Consider the following 10573-nt stretch of genomic DNA (forward strand, 5'->3'; position numbering starts at 1 on the left):
GGACTATGCACATGGTTAAATGTGATTATATATCTTTGTGAGTTTTAATTTCAACAAAGTTATCTCAAGTGTAAATCAGTGTTACTTATAGTGGAATTTGGCATGACATCAGAGGACATTTTCCTTTACTCACAAGTCTTGAATCATCTTGTTAACAAGTGTGTGGGTCTGCAGTCATTTAGGTGCTCTTCATTTTAGCAACTAATTATTAAAATAGACTTTGAAAATACAAACTAAAACATAAACCTTGAGTGATTACCTAATGTAAGGCTGGCCTGGTGTAGGCTATCCTAAAAGGTACTATTTTTAATTTTTTATGCACGTTGAAATCTTTACCCAAAAATAGCGACAAAATTAAGAGGTGAAGGACAAGAGCTTTTCAGTCTTATTTTCAATTTGGATGGTTACAGGTTGCTCAGGTTAGCTGACAAGCATTTGAGCGGAGAGCAATTCCAGAAAAGAAGGATGAAAGCAAAGCTTTCCTTCTAGTGTACTACTGTTTATTGTCTTTCTACCTAGCTAAGTTTAGTTAATTTATTTGGAGCAAAGGGGTTATAAAGGTGAAGATTAATGCACAAATAACTCTTAATCCTGGAAACTTACTGGGAGGCATAAACTCACAAGAGCACGTTGCAAAGGTGAGTTTATAACTGTGCCTAATATATTTGAGATCTTTACATCGCTGCAGTAATGTCAGGGTGTATCTCTGAAAGTTATTGCAGAACAAATTGGAGAAGGATCAAGAAGTTGTTTTTATGATCACTAATGTGTAAGTGTATCTGTTAAGAAAAGAGAAATTGCATCTGCGGTTCAGGTTGGCAAGTGATCACCGGAGAAGCCTTCCACACTGAGAGGCACGGTTGAAACCACAGATCAACAGAGATGAATAAGGATTTTTTTCCTTCTAATAACTGTAGGATAGATGCATCATGAGAGAGTGCGTGTCTGCGTGTTGCCTCTCTCTGAAGCATGGGCGTAAGTCTGGAGCAGGAGACTGATTTTGATGGACCTGCGGTCTGATTCGGTAAGAAAAACCCCATAGCTTCCTGCTTGAACGTTGTTCAGGTCTTTCTGGCAGCACACCACAAAGTCCCTCCAATAAAGGTCGGCATGATAAACCGTTGTTAGTAGTTTCAAGGTCAAACGTAGTTCTTTCTATGAAAATAAAAGATAGCACTACATTACCTTGTCAAGTTAATACAGTGTGATAGACCATCTCAGGCAGCACATCCTGAAAGACTGTAAACGTCTAATAGATTTAAGGAAACTGTACCTCAGGGAACATATTAGGTAGAACTCATCAATGGATCAAAATTGTCTCAGAGCCGTGCTTATTGGGGGCCAGAACAGTTTTAAATAATTACTTTCTTATGAAAAGCCTCAAGACAAATGCATTTCTTAGAGTAGCTTTACAAGAATGGGTCAATAATTTCTACTGGAGAGTTGTTCAGGTTTTTTTAACACTGGCATGAGCAATTTCTCTAATTTGAACTCTAATTAAGTTTTGAGAGTTTTTTTCCAAATGATTTTCAAATCACTTGATGTGCTGTTTATATTCTGTCATTCTTTGTAGATGAAATTGGACATATTTGCAAAGTCTCTTAGCAGTACGCCTCTAATGACAAAACATTTTTAATTATAAAATATGTTCTTGTAAGTTTTGCATTAATCAGATATAAAATTAACAGTATAAAGCTTGTACACATGTTCACAGACATATACAGCATCAGGAAGCTTCTATCCTCTGGGAAATATATCACAACGTCTTTTTAAAAAATTGGGATCAACACTATGCTAAGGGCCAGATTCTGCTATTTTTGTACACATTCAGTAGTACTTCCTGCCAATAATATTCCCATTGACATCAATTCTACTACTATATTATACTTGCATTAATAGCAAAGGTGGCAGATTATAGCCTTCAGTTATTTATTTTCCATATGAGGTTGAACTGAAGTTCAACTTCTAAACCTGTCAAGCCCTTTTCAAAAGTTGCTGTAAGCTCCAGGTGCCTAGTCAATGGGACTAAGATTTCACCCTGTAGACCTTATCCGTCACACTGTTACAGTGAATTAAATGAATTAAGTGAAGTTCTGTCAGTGGAAAGCTCATATGATGGAGTGGTAAATTAAAATCTGTGTATATAATGTTCCTGCGTGTATGAAATTGTGCAACAAAAAAGAAATAAAATATGTAAACAAGCATGAAATGATCAAGAGAGGTAAATGTGTGAGTTTATTGTTCTCCATGCAGATCAATTTTTCATGAAACTGTTTTCCCACTCCCATTTTTTCTAGCTTATATCTAAGGCTCAGATCCACAGAAGGACTTGGTGCCTAAATTGGGGCTTAAGTGGCATTTAGGTTCAAGATTACAACTCTCAAAATGCCCATGCTTCAGCTCCCAAGTTTTCACCAGTAAAGTTCTCCTCTGGCAGATGCTCAGAATTGGTGCTACCCAGCCCAGGTGGACGAATTTGGTGCCACCATTCCTGCCTAGCCGCTACCCTGATGGCACTCTCCTCGGTTGCAAGAGATGTGGGTTCGAATGTACCCAGACTGAGAAGGCCTCCCATATCCTGTGTGATGGTCTAACCACTGAGAAGCAGTTTCCTAAAGCAAGTTATCTTGCTGGGATCCTATGAATCTTGCTGGGATCCTATGATCCCTGCTGACTTCCTCCCCTTGGGGCAGGGGGCTGGACTTGATCCTTCGGGGTCCCTTCCAGCCCGAACGTCTATGAAATCTGAAAGAAGGATGAGCCCGTTTTGAACAGGGACAACTTAGGAGCCAGTCACCCCTAGAAGATGCTGGGCTGCAAATCCTGATCTAATGTAAGCGCTTCACTGCAGCCCAGAGTTAGACAGACGCATCTTCATTGTATGCCTGTTGCTGTGGAGGCCACTACCAAGGAACATTTTCCCACCCACGCACTCTTGCTCAGAAACCTGGGCATGCAGGACTGAAGATACCCCGAGGATTTCCCCCACTACCCCCAAGATCTCCATCTCCATTGTGCTTGTGAGCAGCTGGGGTGACCCCAGAACGTCTTCACTGACGCCTTTCTGAGGTCGGCACATGCAAACTGGAGAAGGTGCGTAGGGTCATGCTTATCAACACTGTGACCAGTGTTGATGGACTCTGAGTCCCAGAAAGAGATAAGATTTAAGACCTCACCTCTCATCAGTGTTCCCTATGTCTAGCTCAGGGCTATCTGACCAGTGGCTGCCGGCTGCCTGCAGCCCATGTGTGGTAATATGAATCCCCCAGGCTTCCACCTAGCTGCTGCTTGCCTCTATTGCTCCAGTTGCAGCAGCAGCTGGGGTCTTGGGCCTCTCCCTCCTTCCCCAGCTTTAGTTGTATGCCCTTCCTTCAAAGGGTAGCATGGTGCAGCACAGTCCACAGAGCTGGGGTAGCTGAGAGCCTGGCGTGCCTGCAGCACAGTGCCACAGGGGAGCTCACCAGGAGCATGAAGGTGAGGCAGGGTGCTGCACCATGCTGGGGACTGTACATGTGCACATACAGGGCATGCACCCCACGGGCTTGGGCCCCTCATGGGACAGCCTGGGGCACATGTGGCCTCCAGCTGCTTTGAAGGTGAATAGTCCTAGTCAAGCTTCTGTGGCTCACTCCGGAGCGTGTTGGCTGCTGTGAATCCTATGTTGAGGTATTTTCCTCTTCCCATGTGTTGTTTAATGGGTACTCACACCTAAATCAGGATTGGTCTGCTCTGGAGCCAGGCGTCTAAAATTAAAGTTTTGCAATACTGAGCATCACAGTGCTTAAGATGCTTGGTTGAGCTAGCTCTTAGTTCAGAATTTCAAGTCAATAAGAGTTTCTCAACTGCTTCCCAAATTGTAGCATATTTTTATTCTTCAGATGCACTTATCTTTCATTACAAATGACTGTTAAAAGGCTGTTACATATTAGCACTCTACTATGTTAGTTAACCCCATTATGTTTATGCCATTTACAATCAGGATGCACTGTAATGCACAACTTAAGCTTCATACTGAAGAGTGCATAAATATGAATAGGTTAATGATCCTCCAGTTTTAGAGCAGCTGCTCTTTAAAAAGAATGACCCATGATCTCTTGATGGAGTTATTAGGGAATCATTTCGTATTTAACTGAATATTGGCTTTGTCTCATAGTTTCTGTCTCTTCCATTATTCAGTTTTTGTAGGGTGGTAATTTTTATACTGGAAATGGCAGCAGTCGTTCCAGGATATAATTTGCTCGTGTTCTTGTTTTGACCCACATTCAGCAAAAGCTACTGAACACATACTTAAGCACACTGTGACAGGTCACAACCAGTGGGGTGGCCGTGATGCCTCTCAGCAAAACTGCAACTCCTGTCTGGCTCAGACTCTATGGCCTCTCCTTCTCTGTCACTCGCCCACCATGCCTTGATCTTATTCTTAAGAGTGTTTAAGGGAGACGATCAGCAGGCCTCAGAGTGAACCTCAGTCTTACAAGTTTTCCACCCTGTGGGTCTCGTTGCAGTCCTTTGTCCTAATAAGTCCCTCCTGGCTTGACTATGCACCTGCAGGCCACCTGTAGCCTTAGGGGCAGCTTGCATGTTTCCTTTGCTCCCCTACACCATGTCCCAAGCCTCGCAGGTGTTACAATAACAACATAATTGTAACATCTCTCAGGGCCTCAGCCCCTTTCAATCTCACCAGGCCACTTTGCCTAAGCCCGCTGTGCCTGACCCGGCTTTGAGGTGCTAGCTTCAATCTATCGCCTTCACTCTCAGGGTCCCTGACCTTTGTCCACCAGACCCCCAGCCCCCTTGCTGTGCCCCACTTGGGCCCCCAGCCCTGCCTGCTCTGTAGCCTCGTACTGCCTCTCTGGGTCTCAATAATAGTTCACTCCTTGAGCCTGCCCGTGGCAAGGGCTCCAGGCAATCACATGCCTTACAGGCATTAATGGGACCTCCAAAACCATCCCTTACAGTCTCAACCCAAACCACTGGTACAAACAGCAACATAAACATAAGGCCATGCGCTATAACATAATAAGAGCAACATTAATAATAATAATAATAGCCCTCTGCCCCTTTAGGAGGGTAAACATTTACCCCTAGTATAGTCTGCCTTCCTGCCATGGTACCTCATGAGCTCCTGGCCTCACTACTCCTGTAGGCAGCAAAACACACAGTCAAGCATCCCTGTGGGTCTCTTCTAGGCAGGAGCTCCTTCCCCTGCATCTGCCAGGGAAAGATTCCCCTGGTAGCCCCAGCCTTGGCTTTATATGCTCCCCAGGCCCTGCCTACATCCTGTCAGGTGACCGCTTGCAGGTCTGCTAATTGCTTCATTTGCCCGGGTGCCCTGCACCCTGCCCGCCCTGCAGTGCTCCCTGGCTGGGCTGCCTTTATCTTAAAGTAACAGAGAGCCCGGGCTCCTTGATACACACACATTCATCTGTTTTGCTCAGTTTAAGCTTCTTTTATTTTCCTTTTTCCCTTCTGTCCACTCCCCAAATAGAAATATCAAGGACCTGATTTTGAAACTCTTGTCCATATTGTGGCATGCCATTGAAATCAACAGCCCTATTCACAGCATAAAATGCTAAAATGAGAGAAGGGTATTTAGGTTTGTAACCTATGTTCCACCAGCTTGAATAACAAGTAAAAGTAAAAGCAGAATGTCAGACCAGCAACTGAACTTGTCAAACCCAGAATTAAAGATCACATCAAAGAAGAAATATGATTTTACATTACTCTTCTTATCCAATATACAATCTGTCCTATAATCTATTAAAATGGCTGAATGCTGCTCATATTTCCGCTACCTGTTGCTTTTTATTGTTCCAAATGCATGGATAGTCAACCAAAATGTGTTTAGAGAAAAACAGCAATTCTTTTTTTCTCTTTTATCACTACCTCCAATTTGACTCTAATTTTGTGGTTCCCATAACAACATCCAAATAACTGAAAGCTCTGTACCGGTGCTGTCCACAAAGCCAACAGGACGTTGTGGCCTTACTAAGCATTTACTTTGCCTTCCCTGTTCCCTGGGGAAAAAAACCCCATCTGCTTTGAGATGGTGCCTTCTTCCTTTGCTCTACAAACTAAACTTACTGCTAATGAATGTCACTAGTTTCTCCCACCTATAAAAATGACAGGAACGAATTACCTACTGCAGCGAATTTCTTGCAGATGTTATACAATTTACCTGTTTTTTTCAGATCTTTGTTCTTCTTTAGATTATCCAGAGAAATACAATTGAGCTGTTTCTTTGTGTTCAGAACATAGCAAGGAAAAAATACAGATGATTAGTTTTTCTAACATTTTCTATTGTGTCCCAACACTTCATATCAGCTTAGGCCAAACAACAGCAGAATGCAACATATCAAATAATTGTTTTCTTTTTAAATTGTATTTTTTTTGTACTTGTTGTGCTGTGAGTATTTTCTGATGGTACAGGAATACTATCTGGTAAGGAAATAATACTTTTGTTATGGCTTACAAGTTACATTGTACTAACCTGGAAGTTCATTTCCTGTAAGCTTCTTTTAAACAAAATTAAACTCTCCAACTAGAACAGGCAGCTGCATGAAGTAAACCTGAAGCTGTATTCTTAGGTCCATTTGAACATAGTGCTTTAGCCCAGCAAATTGACAGGGCTCATATCCTCACTAGTGTGCTGACAGTACCACTAGCTTCTTTCACCCTGAATTTGTTAGGACACAGACAGGAAAGGGATTGAAGGACAGGGGGAACATTGGTTTGTTTATCCTGCTGGTGATGAAAATAACCCTCTAAATGTCTGATGGCAACCTGCTATTGCAGAGATAAAAAAAAATGCCTGAACTGCCTGTGAAATAGCAAATCCCCTACTTTGCAAGTAGCCACAATCCTTAATTTATTTATTAAAGATATTTCTATAGCATATCCGTGTTAAACTTGACAGCTTGATTGCAGTGGGGTCCTGCCCCAGGGCTGCCATTTGGATGCATCATATGACATAGAACATCAACACAAAATAGTTTTGCTGGAATAAAAACAGTCTGTTTATCATGCTGCCCATATTTACCATCTCAAGTGCACAATTCAACAGTTTTGCAAAATTGAATAGTATATGCTCCAGTTCTCTCTTGGAATGTTTTGATGTTAGAAAAACCATTGTATTTTTGTGCAGAAGGAGATGAGTCTTTATCCAGAAACAAAGCCTTGCCTTAAGCATTGTGATCTTTCCCTACCCATATGTTTAATAGATGTGCCCATATATATATGGCCAGTGCCCTTCACCACTAGTATATAGTTGTCAGTCTACCATTATAATAACATATAAAGCAAATCTACCATTATAACAACATATAAGGTAAATGGTTATAGTATTCCTAAACAAAAAATACCTTAATATAGCACTAAGGGTGAGAATACACATCAATAATCTCACTGGTTTAAAAAAAAAAATTACAGAGATGTGGCAGTGATTCTAAAGCTAACTGTAACACACCTAGAAAATTCAGTTAAGGGTAAGATATTAAGGTATGGAGATGCAGAGCTAAAAAAAAACCCCTAAACAATGCTAAGTATGTGTCCTCCAGTGATGCTTTAACAAAAATATAAATATAAAATATGTTCATATTTTAGGTCCTAAATTTGATAAAACTGACTTTTAAAGATCTATTTGATTTTTTTAACATACTTCCTCAAGTGTAATGTCATAACAGGGCAGAGTGATGGTCATTTGGGTTCCTTAGCTGCATTTCCATACCTTAACATATTTGGCTTTCTTACAAGTTTAACTCTCTGATTAGTGGTAGGGTTTAATAATTTTTAGTTTGGGGGTAATTGCATCATCTCTGCAATGTTTTTACCCTTAAGTTCCTCAAATTCTAAACTCCAGCTTTGATTTATTTAAACTCAGTTTATTTTGTCTTATTAACTAACACATCAGCCTGTAAATTCTCAAGAGTTCATCCTCTGCTCAAAGAGTAGTTACTCTACATGTGGGGAGGATACATGTTAGTTTTACATAGTGAAGAGGTTGAATCCCCCTGCAAGTCCAAGGTAGAAATGAGTCTTAACTATGGAGTCACGACCGCTGCTTCTGTAATTAATAAGCAGCCATAGAAATTTCTAGGATATACTAGCCTGGATATTTAGAGACAACCCCTCAACCCACCCAAGCCGTATGAGCTCTTTCTCCTTGGACAAAGTGCTGGTCTGCTATGCTGTCTGGTTTCCAAGCACAGCCCTCTGAGAAATATGTCTGCAGAGTATTTTTCCTGCACTTTGCTCTAATTGTGGCTGTGAGAGAGTAAGCAGTAAAATGCAAAAGACCTGCAAGTCAGGAACAGGCTGGTGTGAGTTTACTCCTGGGGGGACTTCTTGTGCTTGTGGCCATGCTGCAGGGAGCAGCAGGTGAGTAGGAGGCTCAGCCTCGGTCTTTAAGCCCTGAGACAGAAGTTCATAAACTGATTTAACTTAAATCAGTCAAGTCTGATACTACATCCACCTGGGTTTATCTTAAAACAGTTTTGAACATTTTGAAAGCAGTTTGTGTGCACTGAACATCTTTTATGTTACAGTTTCCGATCACTTATATTGGTTTATGTGTAATTTCTGTCCCTAGCCTAAAAGTCAGTAGGGCGTCTGGGGTCAGGCTGGATGGGTCTTGAGAAGCAGGTTTCAGTGTGGATGTGTGGGCTTGCTAGTTGACCCTAACTACCAATGCAGACGTAACCTACATGTTCATAGAGCTTTATAACATGTAAGTTTTGCAGTCTTTAATTACATGACCACACATGGTTCCTCCTGCAGGCCCCCTACCTGGAATGCCTGGAATGGATGATGCTCATTTAATGAGCAACCATTCAATATTTTGTTTTCTCTTTATTGTTCAATGTGCGGCCCTAAGCCTTATTTGCTGCATGCTGTTCAAACCCTGCGCTGCAGACAGCACTATTAATTTCCTTGTAGGTTTTCTGTGATGCTTATCACTGTAGTAACAGAGTGTTTCACACATTAATTTATTTTATTTTTCAAAACAACCTTGTGAGGTGAGAGGCTAATATTATCTCTGTTTTTCAACAGGGTACTGTATAGAGAAAGATTCATGTCAAAGGTATCCTCTTGATTTGGGTGCCCAAGCTGAGCTACACAAGGCCTGATTTTTCAGAGTATTTGGCATCATATAGTACTTTATAAGTTTAAAGTACAGCTCCTGTTTTCTTGTCTTACAACTGGAATCCTCAGTACTTCTGCAAACCCCATTGTCTGAGGGCGGGGACCTAGGCAGGGACAGCGTACAATTGGCAACCACCTATGGAAGAATTCATTTACACTTTTACAAGTCCTCTATGGCTAAGGCAGGGATAGAACCGGGTTTTCAGTGTGGCATGCCTTGCTTTGTTTGCTAATAAACCTGACAAATTCTGCAACAAAGAAAGGAGGGCTTCTATAGATGAAAGTCTCCTTTGCTACACCTCATCCCTACAGCACCCAGGTTCTTCATTAGCAGACACCTCATACTAATCTCCTTCCTTGGATTTTTTGCAATCTTTCAGGGTCTGAACACACCACAGAAGTAAGCTAGGGTGTGAGCTTATACCAGCTGCTCCATGGGAACTGTTTGTAGACCTTTGTGTTGAGCTAGAAACTGTTTCGCTTGCATTATAGTAGATTTAGCATCTTCCAGGTTACTGGGTTTTTGGTTGTAGCCCTGCTGGACCTCTTACATTCTTCTTTTCCCCCACCTTTTCTCCCTTCCCCTCCTCCCCTGCCCTTTGTCTTCCTGATTTCCAACTATTTCCTTTTTCATTGACAGTCTCCTTTTTAACTTGTATTATATAGACACTGCAGCGTTTCCCTCTTCCCCCTGCTTTCTTTCCCCTCCCTTCCCTGCTTTACCTTTTGTTTTTCTAATTTCTACCTATTTGTATTTTCACTTATATTCTGGCACGTTTTTAGCATTTCTCATTCCTGTTTTCCTGATCTCCTACTATTTCCTTTTTCACAAACAGTCTCTTTTCTACTTTGTATTCTACCACTGTAATGTCTCCCTTTGGCCTTTCCCCCCCCCGGCTTTCTTCTCCCTCCCTTACCTGCTTTTACCTTTTGCCTTTCTAATTGCTGCCTATTTACATTCTCACTGCTGCTCACTCCATCCTGTCACACTTTTAGCTTCTCTCATTCCTTGGAGTCTCAAACCAGCAGAAACTCCCTACGCCTGAAGCAGGGTGACTGCACCCGAAACTCGCCAAGAACTTTTTCCGACTACTCAGTTGGTCTAATCGAAGATATCACATCTACTCAGGAAAACTTGCCTGCCAGTAGCTTTAGCAAGCTTTTAAGCTGTGTTAATTTTTAAGTTAGACCATGTTAGCATACACGAGGCTAAGAGAAGTAGTGTAAAAGGAACTGAGTTACAGGTGAGAGAAGTACCTTGAAAAGACTAGCCAGCCTTAAAATATCAGGTCTTGGTTAAGGGTTCAGGTCACCGTTCTAGCTGACCAGCAGGATGCCACAAAAAATCTCTAACCATGTTTGTCAAAGTTTCTATCAAGTAATGCTGTAAGCCTTTGTTTGAGGAAGAGGATAAAAAGTGGCTCAATGCTCC

The 10573-nt window shown here is 41.7% G+C and overlaps 1 long non-coding RNA gene across 1 annotated transcript in view; it reads right to left on the minus strand.

Moving 5' to 3' along the window:
* Positions 1 to 258: 258 nt before the first annotated feature.
* LOC109314713 overlaps positions 259 to 10573 on the minus strand; it is a 32715-nt gene continuing 22400 nt past the window's right edge. The window contains exons 3-4 of the long non-coding RNA XR_002102347.1: positions 6179 to 6239; positions 259 to 1155 (exon numbers count right to left, since the gene is read on the minus strand). This is a non-coding gene — a long non-coding RNA (uncharacterized LOC109314713). The remainder of the gene's footprint in view (positions 1156 to 6178; positions 6240 to 10573) is intronic.

Source organism: Crocodylus porosus, unplaced genomic scaffold (genome assembly GCF_001723895.1).
Source record: "Crocodylus porosus isolate Cpor-Errol unplaced genomic scaffold, CroPor_comp1, whole genome shotgun sequence".
In the NCBI taxonomy this organism is placed as follows: domain Eukaryota; kingdom Metazoa; phylum Chordata; order Crocodylia; family Crocodylidae; genus Crocodylus; species Crocodylus porosus.